Source organism: Ornithorhynchus anatinus, chromosome 19 (genome assembly GCF_004115215.2).
Source record: "Ornithorhynchus anatinus isolate Pmale09 chromosome 19, mOrnAna1.pri.v4, whole genome shotgun sequence".
Taxonomy (NCBI): domain Eukaryota; kingdom Metazoa; phylum Chordata; class Mammalia; order Monotremata; family Ornithorhynchidae; genus Ornithorhynchus; species Ornithorhynchus anatinus.
Genome location: NC_041746.1, coordinates 6,761,166 through 6,776,641, shown reverse-complemented (window position 1 = coordinate 6,776,641; position 15,476 = coordinate 6,761,166). Strand labels below are relative to the sequence as shown.

The 15,476-nt window shown below is 47.0% G+C and overlaps 1 long non-coding RNA gene across 2 annotated transcripts in view; it reads left to right on the top strand.

Moving 5' to 3' along the window:
* Positions 1-6,068: 6,068 nt before the first annotated feature.
* Positions 6,069-15,476, top strand: part of LOC120639009 — a 60,753-nt gene continuing 51,345 nt past the window's right edge. For both annotated transcript variants that reach the window (XR_005661092.1, XR_005661091.1), the window contains exons 1-2: positions 6,069-6,179; positions 14,027-14,169. This is a non-coding gene — a long non-coding RNA (uncharacterized LOC120639009). The remainder of the gene's footprint in view (positions 6,180-14,026; positions 14,170-15,476) is intronic.

Here is a 15,476-nt window from a genome sequence, read left to right as displayed (position 1 = left end):
CATTTGCCAATATAAGGGATTGGGTGGTGCAAAAATGCCTGAAATTATGATAGGGTGATGACTTGCATGTTTTTACAATAACTTTTCTTTATGAAGTCCCAGATGTATACCCCTTACAGACAGGGAAGACTCGAACCATTCAACTAGCAGAAATCTGCAAAACATTTCCAGTGAAATTGTTATCTTTCTGGGGAGGAGTGAATTTCCGGAAAACCAAAATGAAGCTAACACTGAGTTTCACTCCCTTACATTATCAATGTGCTCTCCTACACACCTAGCAAATTACACACTCACACACACTAGCACATTCCACTCCCTCATTCCCACTCCTAGAGCCCCACTCCCACATTCCCATAACAGAAACATACACCCCACACTCACATACGTGCTCATACCTAATAAACACAGAAGCATGCTTATTTACACTCATAGACCCATTTGCTCTAGTTGCAATAGCCAGGAGGAGAGGGATTGCAAAGAAACTCCTATTCTTGAGGTGAAGCACAGAAGAGAAGCTAGGGAGGAAACTGAGGGCAGTAAGCTCATTGCGGGCATGGAAAATATCTGTTTATTATTATATTGTACTCTCCCAAGGGCTTAGTACAGTACACTGCACACATTAAGCAGCATGGCTCAATGGAAAGAGCACGGGCTTAGGAGTCAGAGGTCATGGGTTCTAATCCCAGCTCCACCAGCTGTCAGCTGTGTGTCTTTGGGCAAGTCACTTAACTTCTCGGTGCCTCAGTTACCTCATCTGTAAAATGGAGATTGTCTGTGAGCCTCACGTGGGACAACCTGATTACCCTGTATTTACCCTCAGCCCTGCACTCTATGCAGAGAAGTTTTTCACACTTTACAAACACTGCCACTCTCATCTTAACAACATAGGTAACTGAGATTGTGCCCAGTTCTTATAACCTGGGTGACATCCTTGCAAAACCTCTCATTAAGGAAAATTCACATTGTCATCCTCTCTTAAAGTAAGGTTTTTGTGGGTGGGAAATACGTCATTTCTTTGATTTGTGTCTTCCCAAGGGTTTAGTACAATTCATTGCACCCAGAGAGTGCTAAATAAACACTATTTCTACAATACCATTTTAGCCTAAACATGTAGTGGCAGGAATGAATGTACTCGTCTATATTCACCAATGGGGAAATGAGCCAGAGGCTTGTCAGAGATAAGGCTGTTGAGACTCTGTTTTTCCAGCGAGGGCTTAAATTTGGGGCAACATTTACAGGAGTTCCTGGGATTCTCAAGGGGAAGTCTCTGGGCTAGAAATCAATCTGGAATCATTTTCCCCAAAGAAACTCATTTCCTATCTCTAGAACAGGCTTGGCCACTAAGAAATTTTTCATATGCATTTCCCAGCCTCTTCCACTTTTCCCTGGTGCTTTCTTTTAGCTTTCACATTAAAATATTTTGGTGTTGTAGACACTCTGACATTATTTTTAATAATAATGATATTTGTTAAGTGCTTACTATGTGCCAGGCACTATACCAAACACTAGGGTGGATACGAGCAAATCAAGTTGAACACAGTCCCTGTCCCATATGGGGCTCATAGTCTCAATCCCTATTTTACAGATGAGGTAACCGAGGCCCAGGGAAGTGACTTGCCCAAAATCAGAGAGCAGACGAGTGGAGGAGTTGGGATGAGAACCCAGGACCTTCCAACTCCCAGACCTGTGCACTATCCACTACACCATGCTGCTCATTAGACATGGTGGCTATCCATATGCCATTATTAGACATGGCATCCCCTTTTGGTTGCCAAGTGAAGTAGCACCAAGTTGACATACTTCCTCAAGGCTAGTGTCTGATGGAGGTTTGGTCACATAGCGTCAAGTGCTGGGCAGTAACTGTGGGCTTCCTTTTTCCCCCTTCTGCTTACTTTAGCGAGCCGAGAATGGCTCTTCCAGTATTTTTCAGTCACTGATAATTAAGGCTTTCAAGCAGAGAAGGAGAAGTTTTAAAACTTCTAAATATTGAGGCTGTGGCAGGAAATTATAGCCACCATTGCCAAAACCATGAAGAGAGGGAGACGGAAGATGGTGTTCAACCATAACTTGGGTCAAACTGCTTCAGCTCAGTGAGGAAGGCAATGCAAACCTTTTCCCGTCTTAATGTGGTTTGGGGACTTGCTCAGAGCTCAGCCCAGCCATGAGGTCCGGGGTTCCTGGGTGAAATCTTTCTCAGGCAGCACCTGAGATTGGATTGTAAACCTCAAGTAATTGAATTATAAACTTATTGAGATCAGGGAACACTCCCGGGCTTTTGGTTTAGGTTTCTGTTCTTTGTAGGGAGTCGATATGGAACCAGTGAACTAATCAGTCAATGGTATTTGCGTGCTTACTGTGTCCGCAACACTCTACTAAATACTTGAGAGCGTACAATGCAGTTGGTAGTCAATGATCCCTACACACAAGGATTTACAATCTGATGACGAGACAGAAAAAAATTGCAGCGAGAGGAAGCAAAAGAGTATATGGATTTGTTCATATGTGCTTTGAGGGAGGGAGTGGGATGAGTATTAGAGGTCTTGGAGGTATGAATGCAAGTGTATGGGCAACGTGGGAAGTATGAAAAGGAGGGAAAATGAGAGCTTAATCAGGGAAGACTTCCTGGAAGAGATGTGATTTAGTAGGGCTTTGAAGATTGAGAGAATGGTGGTCACTGGGCTACTGACTGTTGATATCACTGAGTGTCAATTGAAAACTAGGTCACCAGGTGTGGGCTTGCCTCCCCAAGGTGTCAGTGAACAACTGTAATAGTTATAGGATTTATTGAGCACCCCCTGGGTTCAATGTACTGTACTAAGCATTTGGGAAATACACAAGTTAGTGTGATCATGTTCCCTGCCAGTAAATAGCGTACACGCTATGGGGGAGGTAGGCACATCTTTACCAAAATGAGAGATTTTCTTGTAGAAAATTGACCAAAGTAGAAATGGGTTGTTGCTTTAGGGATTGTGTTTACTTTGCTGTTTTCTCCCAGGAAGTTAGTATAGTGCTCTTCACAGAGTAAGCTCTCAGTAAATACCACTGATTGATTCATTACTGACCATACAGCCCCACCCTTTTCTAAGGGCAGCATCAATCAACACCAAAGGAGAGCTGCAGGAAGGTTATGGAATCTCCATCCCCTGAAATCTTTGTAAGATCATTTGGGTCACTGTTCCTCAAAATGGGGGAGATTGTCCCAAGGGGATCTAGAGAATAGAGTGGTGAGGTTCCCAATATCTGATTTGATGGTGGCAGCAGTAGGGATTCTTCAAACAATCACCATCCTAGTTTTTCCTGGTCACCTAAGCAGTTCCCCTCCCTGCCCCTTCTCCTTGTCAACAACACTTTTGATCTCCAACTGTGTGCCTATAACCTCTCCCATTTACAATGTTATCCCATTGTATTATCCCTACTTGCTCTCCCTTTCTAAGCTTCTAAAAGGATTGTTACTTTCCCTCTCTTCAGCAACTTGGAAATACTGCAAAATTTACTTTGCAAGAAGGCGTGAAGTGGGTAGTTAGGGAGGAGTTTTGTAAAACCGGAGATGGGGGTGGAGGGGCAGGGGGTGGGGTTAAAAGGAGGAAACTGTTTAAGAGCTATTAAATTTAGGTAAAGCCTGCCTTAAAGTAGAGGGATGGATTTCGGTGACATCTTAAAGATATTCAGTGAGCATTCAATAAATACTGGTAATCCTTTGACCACCTTAGTAATGAACTGGGACCCCTGCAGTGAAATGCTTTGTAATACCTGATTCCTTAATCAATAGTGAATAAAATGGGATGCCAGATTTGCCCTAATAAAAAGACACAGCTTGAAGAGGCCAATTTGAGGATTAAAATGCCTCCTGTTCTGCTTTGGATCTCTCTTTATGCCTTTCCCAGCCCCTGGGAATGGAGGGTCAGATCCATTACCAACTCTGAAATTGTTTTGGTGAAACAAGTCTACATTTGGAGTGAGGGTATGTTCCAGAGTGCTGCTTCAATGTCACTATAAGCAGAAGTGCCAATCTTAACTTTTGAGTTGGGGAGAGAAAAAAAGGTAGAAATTCTAGCATGGAGGAATGGGGACTGGGAGGGATCAGGCTCCAAAGAGCTAACAGGACAGAAAGGCATAGAAATGGTCAGGGACCGGGTGTGAGCGAGGTTAGGAATCCAGATCAAAAAGCAGTGGAGGCCTCCCCCTTCTCAGCTCCCCTCAACCTTCCAAGCTTCCAGGATATGGCCCTGCACTACTTTAATGCTGAGAGTTGGGTATTGCTGGAGCAACAAGAATCTAGTACTCTCAGTGTGTAACTGAATGGAAAAAACAAATAAATTCCACGTACTCTGGGAGATTACGATCTATCTGAAAGACCAGCCAAACTAGGCCCTCTTGAAAAGTGCAATGCACATGTAGTTGCTTGTTCTGCCCTGTTTGGAGATGAAACCACACCCACAGGGAGAAAAACCACGTACTAACAAAGGATAAGCCTTCTTCCTCATACTCTCACTCCTTCCCAAGAGGGAAAGGGGTCTGGGGAAATGCGGAACCAGAGGTCTTTTCTCCACACTCAGTTTGCACTGAGCCTAGAAAAGTATCATTGTAACCTAAGAGTGGGAATGAGAACACTCCACTTTCCATTAGGACACACTGCTCCTCTAAGATGTGTTCATTCTCTGTTGTCCTGGCTTTGCTTTCACCCCCTCTCCTTTAACTTTTCCATGGAGAATTTCTGCCGAGTGTTTGACTCCACAGCTGTGTTCAACCTCTACTCCTTGCCATCACCTATCTACTTCCCTAGCGAAGGCAGGTTTCACCCCATACTCCCTTGCCTGTTAACTCTGGCTGGGTCTTGTCTGGTAGAGGAAGTTCTGGGCCTGAAGTCAGGATATGTATTTTTCAGTTTCCCTCCCCTACTGACTCTTATGTCTCTCCTCTCATCTGGGCCTCCATTTCCCCTTTTGTAAAATGGGGACAATATCAGCCTCGTGCCCACTCCCCCTCCCCACCCCCCATCATTTCCACACCAGGGCTTTGTGATGACAGGAGAGGAGAGGAGAGAATGAGAGTGTTTTGGGGAAAGGAGCTCTATCTATTCAAAGTGTAATCCTCCAGGCCTCACCTCTGACCCTTCCAGCCTGGACCTGCCATTTTCTTCCTCCTGCCTTTATCCCATGTTCCATTCACACCTAATGTTACTGCCTGAAGGAGCAGCTTACTTGGTTTTTGTGGTTTCTTTGGCTCCTTTACAGCTCCCCACTTAAGTTCAGTTGGCCAAGGGCCTGGGCTGCTCCTGTTATATCTTTGAAGTTCAAATGAATTTGACAGATCCTGAGAGAACACTGGATGGGCTGGATTGTCTGTACATCAGCACTTTTAAGCATTATTTGTTTCCTGAGGGTTTGGGGGTCAAGGACACAGGAAGGAATTTCTCCCTGGGAGCCTTGGCTTCATTGGAGTCATATGAAAGCGGATTGAGAACAATCAAGGGGCTGCAATTCTCATGTTTCTGGTGAGCACTGGAGGAAAAATCAGTCTGGTAACCCTTTCTGAGAAGGGATTGGAGGTGTGCTCTGAAGGATTCCTTTCAAGTCCGGCCCAACTTACTATCAGTTAGGCAACCACAGTCTGTTGGACCTTACTGTAGAGACAATCAACGTCCAAGAAAGTCTCTTGGAGAGTCTCTCTTTGGTGCCCAGGACCTACCCGCCACACCTGGGTAGTGTCCCAATTGATGGTGGGAGAAAAAGATTTATTCTGGAGTAAAAGGTTTCTGAGGCTCCAGATAATTCTACACCAGGAGATTGTGGGTGCCCTGCATTAAGTGGGAGGGCCCCCAAATTTTAGTCACTGTTCTGCCAGGCAAAAGTTGGCTGGTTTGACCACATCATTAAGTCCTGCTTTTGGCAGTGTGGCAACCATGGTGGCTGTGACAGGGAGTCCAGTCCCTAAGGCGGGCATAGCAAGGGCAAAATCAGCAGGTGAGGAGAAGCCCAGTTCTGGGGCAGGCCTCCCCTCTGAATCCCCCTGCTGCCTCGATGCTCTTACTGACGAGCAACTTCCATTGCTGTTTCCTCTAGGATATCCTGGGCATAATTCCCAACTCCAGTGACAGTGCCATCGGGACTGGCGCTGCTCAGAAGCAAGGTCAGGGCATCCTCTTACCTGTGGCCACCAACACCCCCAGCATCATCCTGGTAAGTGAAGACAGCTTGTGTGTCTTGTGTACATGTGTGTTTGTTTCTCCCGCCTGTACAACTCTCTGTCTTGCTGTATTCATCTATGCCATCTGGGTCTCTGGTCTCTCTGGCTGTTGCCCTCGAACTTTATCTTTTCCTGTCTCTTTTGGCCTTGCTCCCTAGCAGCCCTGACCTCTGTTCCACTTTGCTCTCCAACAACTAAGATTATCATATTCTCCACAGTTCTAATCAGTAAAAGCAACTTCATGAGAGCTCTGGACCCTGGTGTCCTTCTCTGAGACCCAAGAGAGCAGAGCGTCACTCTGGCACACTAGATTTTTATGTGAAATAATTGCCACATATTTCCACATTAAATGAGGGTGGGGTGTTCATGGCTTTCCCCTTATGAAAACACTCATATGGAAATAAAGTCTACCCACAGTGCAATATTAAAACTTTTTTTTTGCATTTCTGTCCCCACACAGACATACAGTGTAAAAAACACTATTTTTTCAACGCCTGTGAGTGACACATCCAAGCTCTTGCTCTATAAGGCTTGTTGAATGGGTCTTTGACACAGACATCTAGTGGCTGGGAAAACGGGTATCAAGCCTCTGAGGATAATGGCTGGATCTGCCATTTGGGACTCCATCTTTTGTCAACCATCTTCAATGACATATCCCCAAAAGTCACACGGCCTAAGGAGTGATCATCTCCGCAGTAAGGTTCTGGGCCATTTCCCCCATGTGATATTCAGAGGATGCTCTGTTAAAACTGCAGCTACCCAACCCTGTTCTCACACACCCTATTATGGATTTCAAATGGCAGTGTTTTTTTTTAGGAAGCTTCTACCGCTTATGGGTGAAATTTTCTATCGTCCCTGGTAATGCCAGCATTCCTCAGCACACTGAATGAGCCCTTTTCTTGAGTTGATGTGTTCTGCAACGTGACAAAAAGGATTGGAGCTGGGCCAATGTTGCAACAATCAGTTTGCAACAGGAGATACTCATGTTCCTGCCGTTGTCTCCTGAATTTGTGAAATTCCATTACTTTGGCCTTAGACTCATTTGGCAGCCTCTGTCCAAGCAATGTTCTCCTGCAAAGGCTGGGATAATTGAATTGCCTGAAGCAAGTTACCCAACCTTGCCTGGCTTTCAATTCTTTTCCACTGGTGTCCTGTTCTCCGGCATTTCTCAGGCTTTCATTCCCAGCATTTCATGCGATTCTGCACAACCATTGTTTCTTAATTAAGTCACATATTCCAAAACTTCCTTGTCGGTCATGGGCAATTTTTCATTCTTTGGACCACAAAAAAGCTTGACTTTCTGTTTCAGAGCCCATTGGCCACTCCTCCTGTTTCCCACCAATATCCCCTTGCTTGGGGTTCACGGAAAATTTCCATGCTGCCACTCTGACTCCATTTTTGTTCTACATGATGCAACAAGTAGTTTGAGCTGTGTTGGATAATCACTGTATTTATCCGTGAGTGTCATAGTCCCACTTGTTATAGATCTTCTTTCACCCAGACCTTTTCCAGGGAACAACCGTGCTCCTGAGAGAGGGATGGAAGAAATGAGAAAGTGGAAGGGAGACTGAGGCTAACCAATCATTTTCAATCAAAGGCAGGAGAGGGCCGAAAATAATATTTGATTTCCTTGCCCCGGGCGCTGACTCAATGGAAGCAGTTACTTGAGGAAATTCAGCAACTTCTCTCCCAGTGCTCCAGTCATCGGATTGCCTTTGCTAAACCCAATCTATTCTTGAACAGAAGGAAAGTGTTAATGGTGTGATATTATTTTGATGAGGTGGTGTGGCAGAATCCCAGAAAGGATCCCTCTTTAAAGAGGGTGGGTTTCCCTAGGACTTCTCAGATTTTCCCCTCTCCTCCTAGAGTGTGGGCTCAATCTCCCTGACTTTAGGGGACTATTAATGGTTTCCCTGTGGGCCCCAGGGGTTCCTCCAGGCCAGCCAAGGCTCCTTCAAACCCTTGGGGCTGGCTCCCCTCCTATCTAATGCCCCAGGCATCCTCCAGTTGCCCTACAGAACTGACTTTCCCTTCTTCCTCAAAGAGAAGGAGAAATATGGAATCTCCATATACAATCTCTGTTGTGTTCTCCAAAGTGCTTGGTGCACTGCTCTGCACAAGTAAGCACTCAATAAATACCTCTGACTGGCAACAACCTTATAGCATCAATAATAATAATTGTGGTATTTAAGTGCTTAATATGGGCCAAGCATTGTTCTAAGCACTGAGGTAGATACAAGGTAATCAGGTACCTCATGGGGCTCACTGTGAAGTAGGAGGGAGAACAGCATTGAATCACAATTTGCAGATGAGGAAAATGATCCAAAGAAAAGTGAAGTGACCTGCCCGACGTCACACAGCGGGCAAGCGGCACAGCTGGGATTAGAACCCAGGTCCTCAGATTCCCAGGCCTGTGCTCTTTCCAGTAGGCCACGTTGCTTTTCTTTCCAGGGGTCTGTTGCCCCACCCTGCCACCTTCTCTCCCTGCATCTCCTTCCTCCCTCTCTGTACTCCTCACTCCTCTTCCTACTTGAATGAAGCCAGGACTTAGACTGGACAGTGACTGTCTTCAGGTGAGAGCTGGAAATTGGGTCCTCAGCCGGGAACTAGCAAAAGGAAGCTGGTGCCACTTTCTTTACCGTGAAAGCCCAGAAAAGTTGTCTTTCCTCGAGGACGGTTTGGGAAGCCACAGGTCAGGAGTTTGGGCTTCCAGGTGGACAAACCTCATTCACTGCCCTGGGACAGTGCGTCTCTTGTACCAACATCTAGAGCATGGTTTCCTGTTTGAATTATTTACCGACCTTCTCGGGTTTGCTATTTTCTCCTACCACAGCAGGCCTGTGGGCTCTATTTTTAAAGGTCTGGGCCTGGCTGGAGGCTGGGCCCCTGCTGCCAAGTCAAACAGAGGTTTATCTGCTCCCCTCAGCTGATAATCACTGTTTGTGTTCCTGCTCTCATCAAACCCACTCCTCCACCTCCTCCCCTTCTTATCTTGAGCCCAGTCCCCCTGGGTGTCTCAGAGAAGGGGACGGGTGGAGAGCACCTATTCAAGGATCCATGGAGGATTTGGGGAGATTAACTGTTCCTCATGACCAAAAAATTTAAATGGAATATTGCGCCTCTGTTCTCTCTTTGGGCACTCTCGTGTGGAAGGGATTTTAATGGTCAGATCAGAAAACCCCCAAACACCCAGTAAAGGCCTTTTAGGGTTTCCTTTCTTGTTTCTTTAGCAGCCCCTTTGTTTTCGATGTTTCCCTGAGCAACCTCCATGCTTATTTCTGTCTCTCCACAGCTTCCCTCTGATGGGGTCTGCTCCGACTTTAGCAAGTCTCTAACTAATGCTTCAAGGCAAACATTATTCAGGCATGCAGCTTCTCGTTTAATTCATAAAAGCTCACTTGTTCCCGTCTCTTAATTTATAAACTAGTTATTACACTTACTGACCACGGGCTTTATGTCAGGGGGCCCTGACATTCTGTGTCATGCAGTCTTCAGTGGTGAAAACTGCTTTCCCCATGGAGATGTCAAGAGTGATCCCAAACTACCACTTTGCTGCTCGCTCTGCCTTATAATAATAACTGTGACTTTTAAGAAGCGCTTATGATGTGCTAAACATGGGGGTAGATACAACATTATGAGATCGTAACCAGGGCCTTTCCCATACAGACTCAGAATCTGTCTTAACTTCATTTTACAAATAAGGAAACTAAGGCCCAGAGAGGGTAAGTGACTTTCCCAAGGTCACACAGGAGGCTAATGGTGGAGCTAGGCCTCGAATCCAGGACTCCAAACTCCCAATTACCTTGTAATTGATGCTATGAGGGGCCCTATAATTGATGCTATGAGGGGCCACATTGCCTCTCTTGTGGTGAGAATCAGAACCAGCAGGGCTCACTGTGCAGCAAGGTTGTGAGACTGAAGAACAGGCACCAAATGCACCACTCCCCCGATGATGACGGTGATGGTCGTCTCCCATTGTGAATGGTGGTTGAACCCTGGGACCCAAAACCTTTGTCAAGGAACTAATGATCATGCTAGCTGTTGTTGCAGTGCCACTCATGCTTTCACCCCCACCCCCCCACAGCTGGGTCCCCCCCCATGGGATGAGCTCCCCTCGACCCCCAGGGCTCACCGGGCAGGATAGGTGCCCCTCCCCCAAGCCCCCGGAACTCCCATTGGTCCCTGTCTGACCAGGGGGGAGTCAAACAGCAGCAGAGTGAGGTCTTCTCACCCATTAGACTGTTGGGGACCCACCCTCTTGGCCTCAGCCATGACTTTTGTGGCATTGGTCCAAGCCTCAGGAGTTTGGAGCTCAACTATTCCGGTCTTTTTTGTTGTTGTTTTTGTCTCATATTTTTCTTTCAGTTTTCCTTACATGTCTGTCACCAACCCTCTCCCCGCATTACTCAGACTGTGAGCTCCTTAAAGGCCAAGGACTGAGTCTGTAAATCTCATCTGATTACAGTGCTTTGCACACAGTAGACACTCAAATAATACTGTTAGTGTTAATGCTACTGATGGGACATTGGGTGCAACAATCCAATCCTGCCTGCACGTACACCTGCTCCCTGAGACCCAGCAGGGACAGGATTAGCAGCATCGGTTCGCTGAAGCAGGCTGGAGAAAATTAGGTGCTGAAAGCACCATCTGCATTGCTTCCCTACTGTTCAAAAGAAGTGGATTTCTTTTCTGGCAGGTCTGTATCTTGTCGCTCATCCTGAATCAGGCTGAACAACTTGGGTTCCTGACTCCCAAAGAGCCCCTGAGATTGGCTAGCACCAGATTGAGAAGCAGCGTGGCTCAGTGGAAAGAGCACGGGCTTTGGAGTCAGAGGTCTCGTTATATCCCGGCTAGACTACTGTGTCAGCCTTCTCTCTGACCTCCCTTCCTCCTCTCTCGCCCCGCTCCGGTCTATTCTTCACTCCGCTGCCCGGCTCATCTTCCTGCAGAAACAATCTGGGCATGTCACTCCCCTTCTTAAACAACTCCAGTGGTTGCCTATCGACCTCCGCTCCAAACAAAAACTCCTCACTCTAGGCTTCAAGGCTCTCCATCACCTTGCCCCTTCCTACCTCTCCTCCCTTCTCTCTTTCTACCGCCCACCCCGCACGCTCCGCTCCTCCGCCGCCCACCTCCTCGCCGTCCCTCGGTCTCGCCTATCCCGCCGTCGACCCCTGGGTCACGTCCTCCCGCGGTCCTGGAACGCCCTCCCTCCTCACCTCCGCCAAACTGATTCTCTTTCCCTCTTCAAAACCTTACTTAAAAATCACCTCCTCCAAGAGGCGTTCCCAGACTGAGCTCCTCTTCCCCCTCTACTCCCTCTGCCATCCCCCTTTACCTCTCCGCAGCTAAAGCCTCATTTTCCCCTTTTCCCTCTGCTCCTCCACCTCTCCCTTCCCATCCCCACAGCACTGTACTCGTCCGCTCAACTGTATATATTTTCGTTACCCTATTTATTTTGTTAATGAATTGTACATCGCCTTGATTCTATTTAGTTGCCATTGTTTTTACGAGATGTTCTTCCCCTTGACGCTGTTTAGTGCCATTGTTCTTGTCTGTCCGTCTCCCCCGATTAGACTGTAAGCCCGTCAAACGGCAGGGACTGTCTCTATCTGTTGCCGACTTGTTCATCCCAAGCGCTTAGTACAGTGCTCTGCACATAGTAAGCGCTCAATAAATACTATTGAATGAATGAATGAATGAGTTCGAATCCCAGCTCTGCCACTTGTCTGCTGTGTGACCTTGGGCAAGTCACTTCACTTCTCTGGGCCTCAGTTACCTCATCTGTAAAATGGGGATGAAGACTGTGAGCCCCACGTGGGACAAACTGATTACCCTGTGTCTACCCCAGCGCTTAGAACAGTGCTGTGCACATAGTAAGCGCTTAACAAATGTGAACATTATTAACAGTGCTCTGCACATAGTAAGCGCTTAACAAATACCAACAAATACCAACATTAGATTGCCAGGTGTCTGTAGCTTTCTGGAAAAAGCCAAGGGGTTCAGAAGGGCAAGCTCTCAACCTGGCGGTCGAACCTGGTCAGTGTCATCTCTGTTCAACCCCTTCCTGAGTAATTGGGCTTTTACCAATTAGGGCAAATGGCTATTTCATTACTGTTAAGTGGGTCATTAATAAATCATTGGAATCAGCTACAACAGCCAGAGAGGAATCTGTGATTCTTCTCTCCATGCATTTCTCAGCCTTAGCATCAGAACTGCTAGACTTTAGACAGTTCCGGACGCCAGGCCCTAAAGGAAATTATTATTATTATGGCGCTTAGTATGTGCCAGATGCTGTTCTAAGCTCTGGGGTTGATACAAGGTTATCATGTTGTCCCACGTGGGGCTCACAATCTTAATCCCCATTTTACAGACGAAGTAAATGAAGCACAGAGAAGTGAAGTGGATTGCTCAAGGTCACACAGCTGACAAGTGGTGGAGCTGGGATTAGAACCCAAGTCCTCTGACTCACAAGCCTGTGCTCTTTCCACTAAGCCATGCTGCTTCCTATATCAGGCAAAGGGCATGAAAATAATGACCATGCATCGCCCCCCCCATATATTGGTTTTCATGGGACTCTGTGTTTGTCCTTTGGGTGGTTTTAAGGTTTGGGGGGTGGTGTAGAGGGGGATGGGAGGGAAAGGGTTGAGTTCTCTTTGCCCAGAGGCATGGGGAACAATGAAAGGAAGAGGGATTGATTAGGAAGGGGGAGAGGTCAGAATTGGTAAAGATTCCTGGGACAGGTGAAATGGAATATATTTTGAAAGTCCTTTTCAGAGGTGGATCACACAGATTTCTATGTTTGAAATTGGAGAATGTTGCCTTCTGTGTTGCCTGCCAGCTGTCAGATTGGATGGCTAATGGTCTATATGATGATTGATTGGATGTGTAGGACAGGGAGGCAGGAAGGTAAAGGATGCCCCTCCACAGCCCTGAGGTGCCTACCTCCTGCCTGCTCCAGCCAGAGGAGTGGGGGACTGTTGTGAAAATGGTAACTTGGGGAGGAAGACTGAAGGCTTGCACTCCTTTCTCATTCCCATTCCTTAGCTGCTGCTGAGGTCACACAAATCCCCACAGTGGGGAAGACCCTCCATCTCTCCCCCGTAATTCCTTCCAGAAGAACTAGAGACCCTCCCTTGCAATTATTTCTCTTCTGTCTCTTCCCTCTTTGGGGGCTAAATGCCTCAGTGGTAATGCATCCTCACTATCCTCCTCCCATAACAAGTTTTCATTCTCCACCCCTTCCTTTAAGCCGCCACAATGACCCAAGAGTCACAGCAGAAATCCCACCCCTAACTCCTGGCCCATCCAGTTCCCGCCATAGGGGGGTCCAAAGACCCAGTGATGGTAACAAACACCCCAACTTCCTCTCATTCCCACCACAGAGCCCCCAAATCCTATGGCAGGGAACCTCCCCTTCTCCATTCCTGTCATGGCTGCCAAAGCGCTTATCCATCCATCCGTCTTTTCCCATGCCCCACTACTAACTCCTTAACTTTTGCTTCTGACTTCAGTTCATTTGGGGATTTTAAAACTTTATATGTACCTGTGAATGTCTCTGTGAGTGCATGTCTACATCACTCTCTAAGTGTACCTCTGCTGATATGGCTCTCTGCCTCTGAGGCTTTAAACTATCTCTGTGGAGCTGCATGTTCATGTCAATCTCTGTTCCTTTCTGTGCATATTTGTTCCTGCCGATGTGTTTGTGTCACTATTCGTTTGTCGCTGACTGAATTTGTTGCTGTCTGTGATGTCTGCATCATGTTTGTGCTGGGCCTGTGTCTTGGTGTATTGTGTGTATGTATATCACACCAGTGTGAATCACATGCTTTTCCCCTAGTTCATCTCTACGGTCACAAATAATAAGATCCTGGAATGCAGTGAGACCCCAGCATCGAAGCAATGCTGCCACATCCCACCTTCACTGCGAGGAATGGGTGAGAAGTACAGATGACAGCACCTTATCCAAACAACTATTCTATGGTGAGCTGAAATGGGGAAATCATGATGGGTTGGCCCGAAGAACTGCAGTTAAGATGCAGTTAAACCTCAAAAGATGTGGTAGAGTGGTGAAAAGCTGGGAGACAGTGGTGAACAGCACTGGGTGGTGAACAGCAGGAACAGTTCAGCATGACCTGCAGCAATCAGAAATGGGATGACTGCTTTGGAACAGAGCCTCTGGGAAGATCACAACCCAGAGGGTGAGCAATGAAAATGGTGTAGGGCCTTGTAGTTAACAGACACAATAATTCAGCAAGGGGCCATCTTTCTAGCCACAAGACTTGGAATGGATTATCAACTGTGCATTGAGAGACAGGTGCATAGCTATAATGTCTTCAGACCTGTAAAGCCTGTGTATCCATATGCATTGTATCTCTTTATCTCAGTGATGGTGATAGACCTGTTAGCCTTTTCTTTTGGAGCTGCAGATTCCTGGAAGAAGAGCTAGAGTGGGAAGGAGGGTGGACAGCAGATGGTAGAAGGGAGCGGAAGACTGAGTTTCAAAGCCTGACTCTGTCCTTGAGCACAAGTCTTAGGCATTGCTTTGATCCACCAGGGAAGGAGAAGGAAGCTTATCTGGATGACGCAGGGATCCCAGGGTCATGGCAAAACAGCCCTCCTGTTTCCCCACTAAGACAGATGGGCCGGTGGTATGTAACCCTGGCAAGATCTGAATCGGAACTTCCAATTTCCTTGCTGAGGCCCCGGGGTTCGGCAGAAGCTCGGAAGCTGGCCCTTTCCCGGAGACAGTGCCAGATTTGAGCTGTTCTTTAGTCGTGGCTTGAACTCAGTGAACTCAAAGTGTTCAGGATAGAACAGAACAACTGGGGTGGGTGAAGAGTGAACAGAGCCTCTGGAGTGGGTGAAAATCAAACCCCCTTCTAATGACCCTGCAGGCACCAAAACTAGAACTAGATGGGGGAGGGAGTAGTCCAGGTCCTGACTAGACAGAAAGGCCAAGGCTAATGTTATTGGGGGCTATAATGCTGCAGGCAGTCCTTATAGAAGGAGGTACATCTCTACTCCACATTAACTCCTTCCATTCCTTATCCCATTCTCATCTTGGGATAAGGAATGGAAGGATTGGGATTCTCATCCTTGGGGGTTGCTGATGGGCAGAGAGAGTACAGAATGCATCCTGGGATAATTAGAATCCTGAGTCTGCAGGATGGATGACCCGGGGCAACCAGGAAGTAGAGCCGAGGGCTATCGATTAGCCTTCTTCCCTGAGGAGCATCCAGAGGAGAGCCTCGAGGACTCACCTGGGTCCAAGTGGTGGTTAAAGCTCG